The sequence below is a fragment of the Lepisma saccharinum genome, chromosome 13, assembly GCF_977018435.1.
Source record: "Lepisma saccharinum chromosome 13, izLepSacc3.1, whole genome shotgun sequence".
Taxonomy (NCBI): Eukaryota; Metazoa; Arthropoda; class Insecta; order Zygentoma; family Lepismatidae; genus Lepisma; species Lepisma saccharinum.
The window spans coordinates 37,393,607-37,406,451 of record NC_139241.1 but is presented as its reverse complement, the minus strand read 5'-3'; positions in this window follow the sequence as shown (position 1 = coordinate 37,406,451).

Below are 12,845 nucleotides of genomic sequence, written 5' to 3'. Positions count from 1 at the left end.
CTTTTCTTACCTTACGGCCGGACTTGGGTCATTGCTACCTGGGATGACATCTCAGATGGACACTCGATTAACGGAATCACTTTCACTTCCAGAACTTAACGTACGGTTGTCAACCAGTATTCCTTTCATTCTTCCTTTCTCTGAAGTAATCTTCATTGAAGCCAGGATCTTCCGTTCGCACAACAATGGATTGGCACCTCAATAATGGTTCAGCATCTCAACAATGGATCGACATCTCAACAATGGATCGACATCTCAACAATGGATTGGCACATCAACAATGGTTCAGCATCTCAACAATGGATCGACATCTCGACAATGGATTGGCACTTTTGCAACAGTCTCGTATGCTGATGTAAGAACATGGTAAGTTTACGGTAAAACAACACTTGAATGCAGTTTGATTTCTGGCTATTATTACGGATCAAAGTTACACTTCCACCGTTCACGATCTCTCGCACATTGAATTCAGAGTTCACAGGGTTACGAATGCGGCGGTTAGCTTTAAAAGTTCGGGCGGCGTTTCTAAGATGTTATGCAATTATCGGGCTATAATTTATCACGGCGGTAATCAAATTCTCGCGACGACAGATGGAATTTTGTCGCAGACGTAGGCGCGATCGGAAGGGGGAAAAGCCCCTTGCGGCTCTGTAGCGTTCTACTCACCCATGATGTGGCTGTTCAACGTGTCGAAAACTAACAAAGACTCTTTTGCGAAATCAACTAGCGCGGATGTGATCCGAACGAATATTCAACTAGCACTGTCTTTTAGTGATGGGTCGTTCGTGAACGAGTCGTTCCTTTTGAACGACTCCCTCTTGGGAACTGTGAACTGCTCGCTCCTTCGGAGTGAACGAGCAGTTCCTCTGTGGTCGTTCCTCGGAGTCGTGAGCTTTGAGTGTACGTTGTCAACCGCTCCTGCAGTTCCAGCTCCGTCGATGACTCATGACTGCGAGAGAGAGCGACGGTGTTTTGTTTTGTTTCTGCTGTGTACGTGCTCTGGTTTTCTTGTGGTAGGTGGAGTAGTAGGCGGAGTTCCCTCTCTCCTAATTCTTTTCACTCAAGCTAACTCCAGCAAGTCCTCCCCCACCCCCCCTCACTTCAGCTGCACGAAACCAACATCGAGAGGAGTTGATCGTTCCTTTGAATGGCTGCTTGAGTGAGCGAGCTCCGGTGAACTGCCTCCCGAAAAGGAACTGCCATGACAAGTGGTAGTTCCTCAGGAGTCGTGAGCTTTGCTTGTATGCTGCCAACGCTCCCAGTCGATGACTCACTCCTACCTCCTACGAACCTGCGCGAGAGAGGGAGAGGGGGAGAGAAAGAGAGAGCGCGAGAGCGAACGAGGTCCCGTCTTTTGTTGCTGGTTGTTGATAGTGGCGGTTTTCCGCTTAGTTATGCGTGCAACTCTGTTTACAACAGCAATGCTGCAGTAGTTCAACAATGAGGGAGGGATGATGAGTTAAGAGGTTCTTCAGTTACCAATTTGGTTTTCCTGATTTTTTTAAAAAATACTTTTAGTTGAAACTTTTGAATTTCTCAAAATTTCGGGAGGGAACTGCAGCCCCATGAGTCCCCCTCGACCCAATCACCCATTCAATATTACATAAATTCTGAATTCAACCTAAATTTCAGGATCTTACTAAACATTCTGTAGATACTCTTGTGAGGATATCAGTAAAACACATAATGTTCGTTCACTTCCAATCAATATATAATTCACTATTTGAAATCGCTGTGTAGACAACAATGAAATTAATATAAACTACAAAGGATGGATAATATTGAGTAATCGGAACTCGACGTAGCTCATCGTCCCCCCCCCCCCTCGAGAGAATCCACTCCCAAAAAGGCCAAGCACGGCGAAGCCGGTTGCCTAGGGGTAGCAAGCGAAAGCGTGGGTCTCCGCCTCCCTGCCTCTGCCTGAAATGCGAGCGAGCGAAGGGTGCATGTTGACAGGAAAAGATGTCCTGTACGACTGGACAAAAAAAAATAATCAGACTCTCAGACGTTTGGCAACACCGCTTTCCCACCCCCCTCCCTTTCACACTAGCACAAGTGGAGACGAAAAGTCTGGGGTTCCTCAAGTCCAAACTCTAGCCGGAGTCACTTTAGTAGCTGTTTTGTGTTCTTCCATCCTTGCGCGAAGGCGGATTCCTCCCCTCTAATTCTTTCCATCCCCTCCCCCGCCCAACGAAACCAACTTGGAGCTGTGTTGGTATGGTAGCTCCTGTGAACGACTCTTTCAACGAGCAAGCTCCAATGAACTGCCTTTCTAAAAGGAACTGCCTCGTCGTTCCTTTGAACGACTCCTGGTGAACGACTCCTTTCGGTGAGCGAGCTCCGGTGAACTGCCTCCCGAAAAGGAACTGCCATGACCCATCACTACTGTCTTTTCCTTCAGCTTCGCGCGAAGACTTCCATGTCTAGCCTCTATGCTTAAGTCCTTTTCTACTTTCCCTCCAGAAAAACTTGTCATCCGCCATCTACCCCTGTATTGATGAAATGCACCCTTGACGAGATTAGGTGATTGATCCGTTCATTGTCCATCAGCATGGAAAGTGGGACAGCTCAGCGGGAATGCTATCTCCTCAAGCGTCCTTTTGTTATCTTCCGTGATTTTTGATCCTCAATTACGGCCTTATCCTTCACTCGATTTTTATTAAACTTCGGAATCTTGACTTTTAGAATGTGTTTTACCATGGTCTTGAATTTCTGCTCAATCGGTCCACTAGATCAAAAGTCCCTTTTTTCAGTTAATATCTATAAGAACATATACAAATGCTGTTTCCCAAACGATTTGTCGTGGCCAAATGCAACATTAAACATCATCCACTTGCACATTGCCTTAGTTTTACTAGTATTAAGTGTAGAATTATACTGAATAAGTTTCTTAATTGGAATAATTTAATCTATAATTATTTTAATCAGATTTGTTAATCTGTAAGGCGTGATTTTCCGTTATAAACTTTCCCCCTCTTACACATGATTTTTTTCTGGAATTAGCTTTGCTGACTAGAAGAAAATTCATCCCACAATAAATTTCATCATAACGTAAAATTATGTCTACTTTTCCTTAATTTTAAAACGTCCGAATCAGGGACTCGAACTCTGGACTGTTTACACCATTTTCATAACCAATTTCATAAGCACAATTATCATTACTATAAATCATTACCTTACATATTAAATATTTGCAAATGAATATTAAATATTTCTCATTCGTCGAATAAGTGAACTTATATATATATAAACCTTTAGACATACCTACACTTGATTTTCAAAATGAGTACAATTACCACACTTAAATCTAATGATTATATGTGTAAATCAATTTTCATAACTTGACTAAAACATGGAAACTTATATACTTATAACTAATATAGTTTTCATCATGTAGACATGGTTATATAAATGTGATTACTATAATTAACAATTCTTCAAACCTTTTACTTCATTATGTTATATATATATATATATATATATTTAGACTGTATGATATATATAGATATTTGCTATATACAAGTTTCTCTACATGTAGCTTGCAGCTTGGTCGTTGGTAGGATTTGTTTGGTTCCTTTTTAGCTGTTGAATCCACGAATCTCTCTTTTCTGTCGAACAATTCCATTTTTTTACATTATCGATGTGCTGAGGTGTAATTTCTTTGCCATTTTTGCAGTTTGTGAGTTTTAAGATGTTATTTCCTAATCTTCCACAACAAATATACGGTCCTTCGTATAGGTTAAAGAATTTACTTATCTTTTTATCAACTAGTGAGCTCAGATAGTGGCTTTTTATAAATACAAGATCATTTTCCTTGATTTCTTCCCCAATTTTACTACTTTTCTGGTTCCTCTTCTGTTTTAGTTCTCGGACTCTCGTTTCGGCAGCAATCAGTTTTTTTTTTTCACGGTGTTTCTTGTCTTTCTTCTTTGATCCCTAAGTGCTGCAGAAGTGTACTATTGTTGCCTTGACCAAGAAAAAGTTCTGCGGGTGAACTCCCCAGTGATGTCCATACCGTGTAATTTAGTAGCAATACTATGGAAGTTACGTGTTCGCTCCAGGTGGAATGGTTCTCTCCACAGAACACTCGCATTAACCTATTTATCTCTGAATGGGCTCTCTCTACGGGATTCGAAGATGGATGATAGGGTGCAGTTAGCATAATATTCACGTTATACTTCTCCAGTGTTTCTTTCCATTCCTTACTAACAAACTGTGGGCCTCTGTCGCTCAAGATACAAGTTGGTTTTCCCAGATGAACAAAATAAAATTTTGTTAGATATTTGAGTAAGAGTTTGGTGTTAGTCGATCTGATTGGATAAGCCACTAGATATCTGGCTGCCAAGTCCATGATTGTAAATAGATATCTCTCTCTTCCTTTTGACACTGGTAAGGGGCCAACTAAGTCCACCTCCACAATATCTCGTGCCTTTGTCGCCCTTAGAGATGTAATAATATGATTTCTGCCTTGCTTTTGTGGCTTGGTTTCGGCACATCGTTCACAGTTCCTAAGCCACTTTTTCAGATCCTTTCTCATCGAGCTCCAATAGTACAAAGGTAACAGAAGTTTCCAGGTCTTCTCAAATCCAAAGTGCCCTGAATCTTCGTGACACTCATGCAACATCTGGGCTGTGAGGTGGTTTGGTATGCAGATCTTTATCTGCCCGTTGTCATGTAAATCGCTGCGTACTAGAATGCCGTTCTCGAGGCGAAAAAAACTCACGCACTCTCCTCTCTCGCCGATCTCCGTCGTCAGTGTTGCCATCTAGTACCTGAAAAATCCCTTCAAAGGCTGGATCTTTCCTTTGCTCTTCCGCTAGTTTTTCGGCGGTGTACATCTGGAGGTATGGCTGGCCAATGATTACATGGTTGACGTGTGCTGTAGTTACACCTTCACCTTCACAGTAGCGTGACAGTGAATCCGGAACCATGTTGTCCTTCCCTTTACAATGCTGGATCTTAAAATTATACCCTTGAAGCTGGAGACTCCACCTCGTTAGCCTACTATTCCAATTTTTTGCTTGATTTAGAAACTGCAGATTTTTATGGTCTGTTACCACGATAAATTCCCTTCCTGCCAGATAAATGTGGAATTTCTGGATAGACCAAATGATGGCCAAGCATTCAAGTTAGTTTATGCTGTACCGTTTCTCAGCTCCTCTCAAGGCTCGACTTGCATATTGAATTATCCTCTTTTCGCCATCCTCGATTTGATATAGACAACTGCCTAGCGCTAACATACTCGCATCACATTGTACGTAGAAGGTGTCGTTAAAATCTGGGTGATATAATTGCAGTTCCTTGCAGACAGCTTCTTTTAGAGCATCCATACTCTGCTGCTGTGCCTCAGTCCATTTCCACTTCCGGTTCTGCTTCAAAAGTTCATACAGCGGTGCGGCCATCTGTGCGAACTGGTCAATGAACTTCTTATGCCATTGAAAGACTCCTAATAGTTTCTGAACTCCTTTAATTGAGGTCGGTTTTTTAAGCTGCTTGATCGTCTCGAAACGTTTGGGATGCTGTTGAATTCCATTTTCATTTACTATGTGGCCAAGGTATTCAATTTGTGTTTTGAAAAACTCTGATTTATCCAGTTGAATTGTCATTCCGGCTTCATGAAGTTTACTGAGAACAGTATCCAGGTGAATTAGATGTGTTTCTATATCATCTGAAAAAATGATCAAATCATCCACGTACGCTAGGCAAAATCCACTAACTTCGGCTCCTAGCACTGCGTTCATTGCATTGGTGAAACCTTGAACGCCATTTGATAATCCGAAAGGCATGGTTGGGAATTCATACAATTGATTCATACAATTGACTTTTAGAATGTGTTTTACCATGGTCTTGAATTTCTGCTCAATCGGTCCACTAGATCAAAAGTCCCTTTTTTCAGTTAATGTCTATAAGAACATATACAAATGCTGTTTCCCAAACGATTTGTCGTGGCCAAATGCAACATTAAACATCATCCACTTGCACATTGCCTTAGTTTTACTAGTATTAAGTGTAGAATTATACTGAATAAGTTTCTTAATTGGAATAATTTAATCTATAATTATTTTAATCAGATTTGTTAATATGTAAGGCGTGATTTTCCGTTATAATATCTGTTGATTATTGCATGAATTAAGCAATGTTTTCTTTAGGGAACATGGGGAAAATGTGCCTTGTTTGCCCTCTCTGGAAAAAATACCTACCTTGCCCCTCCCTGGAAAAAATCCTGCGGACGTCTATGTGCTGTGAACTATAGTCTATCAACGGTGTCCAGAGAAGTCGGGAAGGTGCCAACATAAGTTAACATCCGTCAGAGTGTGCGTTCTTTTTAATCAGCGGTTTTTAGCTAAGAGAGGTTCGTTAGTTATTTCTAGAAGTAACAATCTTTTATTTCTCCGTTCATCCAGTGTCGGCGATAAAAGGCAGTTGGCCTCCCACTTTTTGCCACGTTTGCTTCCCCACTATGCTAAACCTTATGTATCAAGGGAAAGTAAATGGTTCTTGCCCCCCCCCCCCCAAGTGTTTTGGAACCGCCATGACGTGCACCTAATCTACTCCATAAAGATATCCAAATTTACTGTCGTATGGTTAAAAAAATACATAACTTTTCAGCCTATTTTATAACGTCAGTGGTTTCGTTAATGTGCGTTTCAGCCTGTATTTTTAAGACGATTAAAAACATGTTATTTTTATGGCAGAATAAAAACTCGTAAAAGTTCAAAGAGAACTCTCGTGTAATAATGAGGCTTTAAAAGTAATAGGAACTGCCTACTTGTTTTTTCTCTGTCGTGCAGTCTATACCAGACTTCCAGAATTAAAATTTCCACATTGGCTTCACTTGTGCACATTGGGGTCCTCCACATTCATTGTTAAGAGATTACAATCGGAATATCTCCAGCTGACTCTGCTAGTCTAGCTAGCGAGACTACCAACAAGGTAACGTGAGCAAGAAAGTTAGCGATGTTAATTATAGTAGTGGGTTAAAAAAAATATTTATTGGATTTTTATTTTTATGGTTAATAAGTAGAATCTGCGACTGGTGCTGCTTAGAGATGACGTCAGAATCTCACTTGTTGATTGGTTGCTTCGAGAGTTATGAGTAGACACCGGATTTTTATGTAATATCAAAGTACGAAATATGTACATAAGTATGTAACAATAATTGGTAAAATATGTACCTATATATGTATTATTTAAAGGATATGTAGCTAGATATGTAGTATCAAAGAATATGTAATAATGATAATAACAATAATCGAGTATCCAAGAAATTTCAAGAATTCTGCTAAATATTTATTTTATTCGAACATATTCAACACAATTTTAAGGACTTAAGTTGTTCAAATTAAAATTTGTATCAAATTTATAAACTCAAAATTGCACAGAAACTGTGCGTATATAAGAAACCAATTTTCTCAACTATTAATTACTTTTCACATCGCAAATTATTGTATAATATGTAAATATGTAAGACAGCTCTTTGTAATTTCCGCAACAAATTGTTAAAAAAAAGCATCTACAGAAAGAACAATCGAATGAAAATACATAACTACTTTTGTACTTTTTGTACAACGGAACATATTGTGTAACTCGCTACGTACAGGAAAGTAGCTTTCTTCTCCACCGATGCCAAGTTTCTAGGTGCTTTGCCTACACATAAAAGCGAAAAGAAAATATGTAACCAGAAAGGAGGGGGGGGGGGGGAGGAACTCCAGCAACTTTTGATAAATAACAATTCCCGTATTTTTTTATCTTCACTGAATCACTGAAGATTAAAAAAATCAGCATGTCTTTCGACTTGACAGTTAATTTTATGTGACCGTAAGCACTATGCATCTCATTGATAAGAAAATATGACATTACATGAGCTACAAATGTTCTTCATCATATTTCAGAGATCTAAAATGTAGGAAAAGGATCAAGATTGGGGAAAAAATACGGAAATATGTAGTTTTATGTAAAGTAAATTAGCAAATATGTAAAATATGTAATATGCTGGCAAATATGCAAAAATATGTAACATAAAACTTATGCAAAATCATGTTAGTGATACAATTCGTAAACAATTTCCTGTTCAAGGTATGTATCTAGAAAGAAATAGAATATGTAATTACGTACAAATCAGAGCTCTAGTTATGAGTGACTCGCTTCCATGCTGCAAATGCAGAACAGCAAGAGATGTTAGGAAAAATAACCCCGCTACATTTTTCTTCCATCCTTTAGAATAAAACCATGAAGAGGTTCTACTGGAACGAAAGTAATCTCGATCTTATCTCAGACCTAGAAAAGGGGCCTAGAACGAGAACACAGATTAAAAATCGAGACGGGACAGAGAAGAGAACGAGATAAGACTTGTCCGGACGAGACGGAGAACGAGACAAATATCTGGAAAGAAGGGACAGGACAGACCGAAACTTATTCTACAAATGTGTCCTTCTTTGGAGCCTTTAGTAAACTCCGATGTAAGCTGTATAACAAAACGAGAACTGCTTTGCGATTGATTGTAGACTTGCTCGGTTGTTCAATGTTAACTTGAAGTTTAACGAACAACTGAGGTGTTTCAAGACGAGCCAATCGTTTGGAAACCAAGATGAGACGAGATAACTATCCTCATTCACGAGACGAGACGAGACTGCGACAAGTCTCACCTCATTCTGTATAGGTACCGTCCATACTAGAATGTTAGCTATGAAAAATCTCAGGACACGTACAAGAAAATCGCGGACAGTAGAAAAACAAGAAGGAGAGAAGTCAACCAAAGAAAAAGAAGCAAGTTTTTCTAGGAATCATTCTCATCACTGCCTGGTCAATTTTTGTTTTGTCCTCATTCCTTTCGAATATCACCACGGTGTTCTTCGAGAGAAACAATCTCCACTCAAAATAGCTACATAATTATACTAATATTACAATATCATACACTGTAAGGAATTTCCTTTTATAATTTTAAATCAGATTTATCATTTAGTAAGGTAGGTGAGCCAAAGGCGGCCATAGCTAAGCTTCTAAGGCAATTGACAAATCTCCAATGAGAGATAAATTTATGAAATTTTAAGAAATAACTATTATAACTAATTAACAGCAACATGTACCATGTAAATATGTTGTAGAATTGCTTGAAACTTTAAAAAAATACAAATCTGTTACATCTGTTTCCAAGGTGGCCCATGGGTACCAAAGGTGACCCACTGCTTATAGTTTCATAGAAAATGTTGCTTGTGTTCAAGAGCATATTTATTCATGTTTATTCACTTTTTATAATTTATTAGAGAAGTTGTTAGTCTCAAACTTTTGATTGGTGACATGCATTATGTACACTAACGACGCATAACCCACCTCCGTGGCGGAGTGGTTACTTATTGACCGACCCTCGTATGTAGAATGATTTCTCCAAGCTTCCATCTCTTCGCTTTTGTGTTTGAGTTGTCCTACCATTGGGGAACATTCCCGGAATTTTTTTCTGTAGTATTTAATTCCAGGTTAGACCAAAATTTTAGCTAATTCCACCTTCCACCTTTTTCGAAATAAAGAAACACTTCCGCAAAAAAAATATCACTGACGTATTAAACATACAAACCCAACATATTAATAGCATTTAGTGATTCATGAGAGTCTGTGCAAATTTAACATTATTAGGTAATATTTAATAATAAAATGTATTTTAATGTGAAAAAAGTGTAAATTCCAGAGGCGAGTGTAACCTGTTCCCGCCATGGGCCACCTTAGGAACTCTCCTCTGGACTACGTTTTTCGTTCCTTTGACACAAAAAACATTTTTACAACGTAACTATGTGATCAAAAAGATAATTAAACGAGCTTTCAAAATATGTATAAAATATTAACATTCGTTAATTTCAAGGACGTACACACATACATTTCTTACTTACCTTAAAATAACAAAAAACTACTAATCTGCTCGATCCGCAACACAATAACTTACATAAAATGGCTGCTGGCAGCCCGAGAAAGTTTGTTTTCTGCATATTGCACCAGAGGGGGACTGGGTACATTAATGTAGTGCATTTGTTAACTTTGTTAAATACTGATATGATTATCGTGAAGTGGGCCACCTTGGGAACTATGGCCACCTTTGGCTCACCTAACTTATTTATGAGAGATGCTTAGTATTTAATATCTTAAGTTTTTCTGAGAAACGAATTGTAGGGGTTCTTTATTAAGGTTTAGTCACAGACACGTGAAAGCTGAGTTGGTGTTTTAAGTCCACTTTATGCACAGTAAGGCTAATCGGGACTGGACCTACATTTTAAAGTGGGATCCGAACCACTTGTGTCTCCACCGGGAATCGAACCCGGGACACGTGAAAGCAATAGCCCGCCTGATGAGACGGCAAATCCTATAGAATGTTGGCGTACCTTACATACCAAACATACCTATATGAAAAATTATATTTTGTCTACAGCTCTTCCAATATGTCCGCCTTACCTACCGTGTCAACGATCTGCAGAACACTTATTATGTTGAAGTTGATGTTACTAATGTTATAGGAAAGATATACGCATCAAAATCCTACCAATTATCCATTATCCATTAGTACCATTATTCCGTGAAAATTTGAATTTTCCGCCATTTTCTTCTAAATCTTCCACTTCCGTAGCAAAATCGAAAAGAAAGAGACGAAACTAGGAGTTGAAAACAAACGTTTGTATTTTGCTGATTAGGCAGAGAATCATGCCGGTCTGGACCGATTTCTTGCCCTCCAAAAACAGGTAACCAAGATTTTGGTCCCCAAAAACACCTCTTGCCTCCCCCGTGAGTTTGTATTTTAAGGAAATTTGTGACTAACAAGCTGTAACAACTTCAAAATAATTTCAATCTCTTCAAGAACTGTGCCAGAAAGAAATGTAAATTTTATTATTTTTCTTTACTGCATTTAACTGCAGCAAATTTCAAGAGTATTTTTACATTGGTGTGGTTTAAAATTAAACAATGTTAAGAGTAGAGACACAAAGTAATACTAAATGTACGGATAGTGTTACGTATTGCTTGAGAGCCTTATTATTCTGGACCAAAAAAAATTTATATGGTTTCTTGTCAGATTTGTGAAATACATCAAGTGTACGAATGCAATTGCTAAAAACAGAACACATTTTAATTTTGTAAGATATTCAAAGGAAATCCGTGGAAAGCAGGTATCGGAAAATTATTATTATTGCCAAATATGCATTACTAATTGTGCTAATAATTTTACCGATCTGATATTTTCGTATATGGAAACCTGGTATCTTCTCACATTACCTTTCTACCATTACGTCACTGGACACCCAAGTGAACGTGGCGGTAGTGTCATGCTTTTTCTGGTTTGGACTCCGGCCATTAGTTTTGGTCAATGGCAACATGAACAGTGGTGTTAATGAGGACATTTTAGACAATAGCATGGTGCCTACACTGTGGCAACAGTTTGGAATGGGCCCTTTTCTCTATCAGCACGATAATGACAATGCCCATAAAGCAGCGTCCATTGCATCGTGGTTTGAGGACAATCAGGTTCATGTGCTTAGCTGGCCCGCTCAAAGCCCCGACTGGAACCCCATAGAATATCTTTGGTATGAACTGGAGCGTCGGTTACGTGTCAGACCCACTCGACCGAAAACAATCCATGAACTATTCACGAGGCTACAGGACGAATGGGAAAAAAAAATCACCAGCAATATACCAGAACTTAGTTGGAAAGCTGTCCCGAAGAGTAAATGCTGAAGTAGTAGCGAAGGGAGGTCTGATATCTTTAGTTACCTGGCTGGTGTCATTGGAATGAACAGCACTGGGTGTCAGGTGACTTTTGGTTATATAGTGTATATCTTCTTTTCAAACTTGGCATAAAAGTTAAGCAAGAGTTCAAAATGTCAATTCAATTCAATATTTTATTATGTTGGTCATGTAGATGCCTGTGAACGACAGTTCTATTGATGACATGAAGAAATGTGATAAGAACTAACAAGAAGTACTTCAATGATGATCTAACACCGTTCAATTTCCGCTACCGTAAAAATAAAATATATAACAAGTTTCTATTGAAGGTATGATTGCTTGTTTGATTTTTAAATTATGAACACGTCAGCACATAGGCTATTTTTGCCTGTCACACAATACGGGGATAGGCCGCCCCTTCAACAAAACAAATCTGATGACAGGATCGTAACAATAAAATAAAATGTCTGTTCAAAATTGTTCTCATTCAATTTATTATAGCTCCTTACCAAACACGAAAACTATATACCTTCGAGGACAAAAATCTCCACATGTAGGTTAAATGTCAAAGTTGTAAAGGGGCACTCCATCTTTTTTTTTTCATGTCCTAGCTCCTGCATCCTCTCTCCGTCCTCCCCACGAAGAGAGAAAAAGAAGAGGAAGAGAGAAGAAGAAGCTTTGGTCTCTCCCTAGGTTAATCACGGCAATAATGAGGAATATTTTTTTGACAAAGATGATAAACAGACACACAAGAATAATCACCCTCACAAAAAAGCCAGAACTCGAGTCTGGAACCTTCGACGCGAGGTGTGTTTCTTGTTCTAACTATATCTGTGTGTTTTCGTTAGATTCATGGTATTTTGTGAGTTGATATGAATGAAGTAAATAAATAAGACAAGTGGGTGGAAGGGACTGGAGAATCGTAGCTACGGAACCATTGAGAAGATATCCATTGCCTAGATAGAGAATCTCTATATCCCCTTGTGATAGAGAACTTATTAGAAGAATGAAAATACAGATTAAACGAACAAATTTGATGTGTACCCTTTCGTCAAAATTCCTAGAACACAATATTACATACTTCTTCACTAATAGAAAGAATAAAAAAATGTCCTTGGTGGGGATCGAACCTAGACCTCACTGAT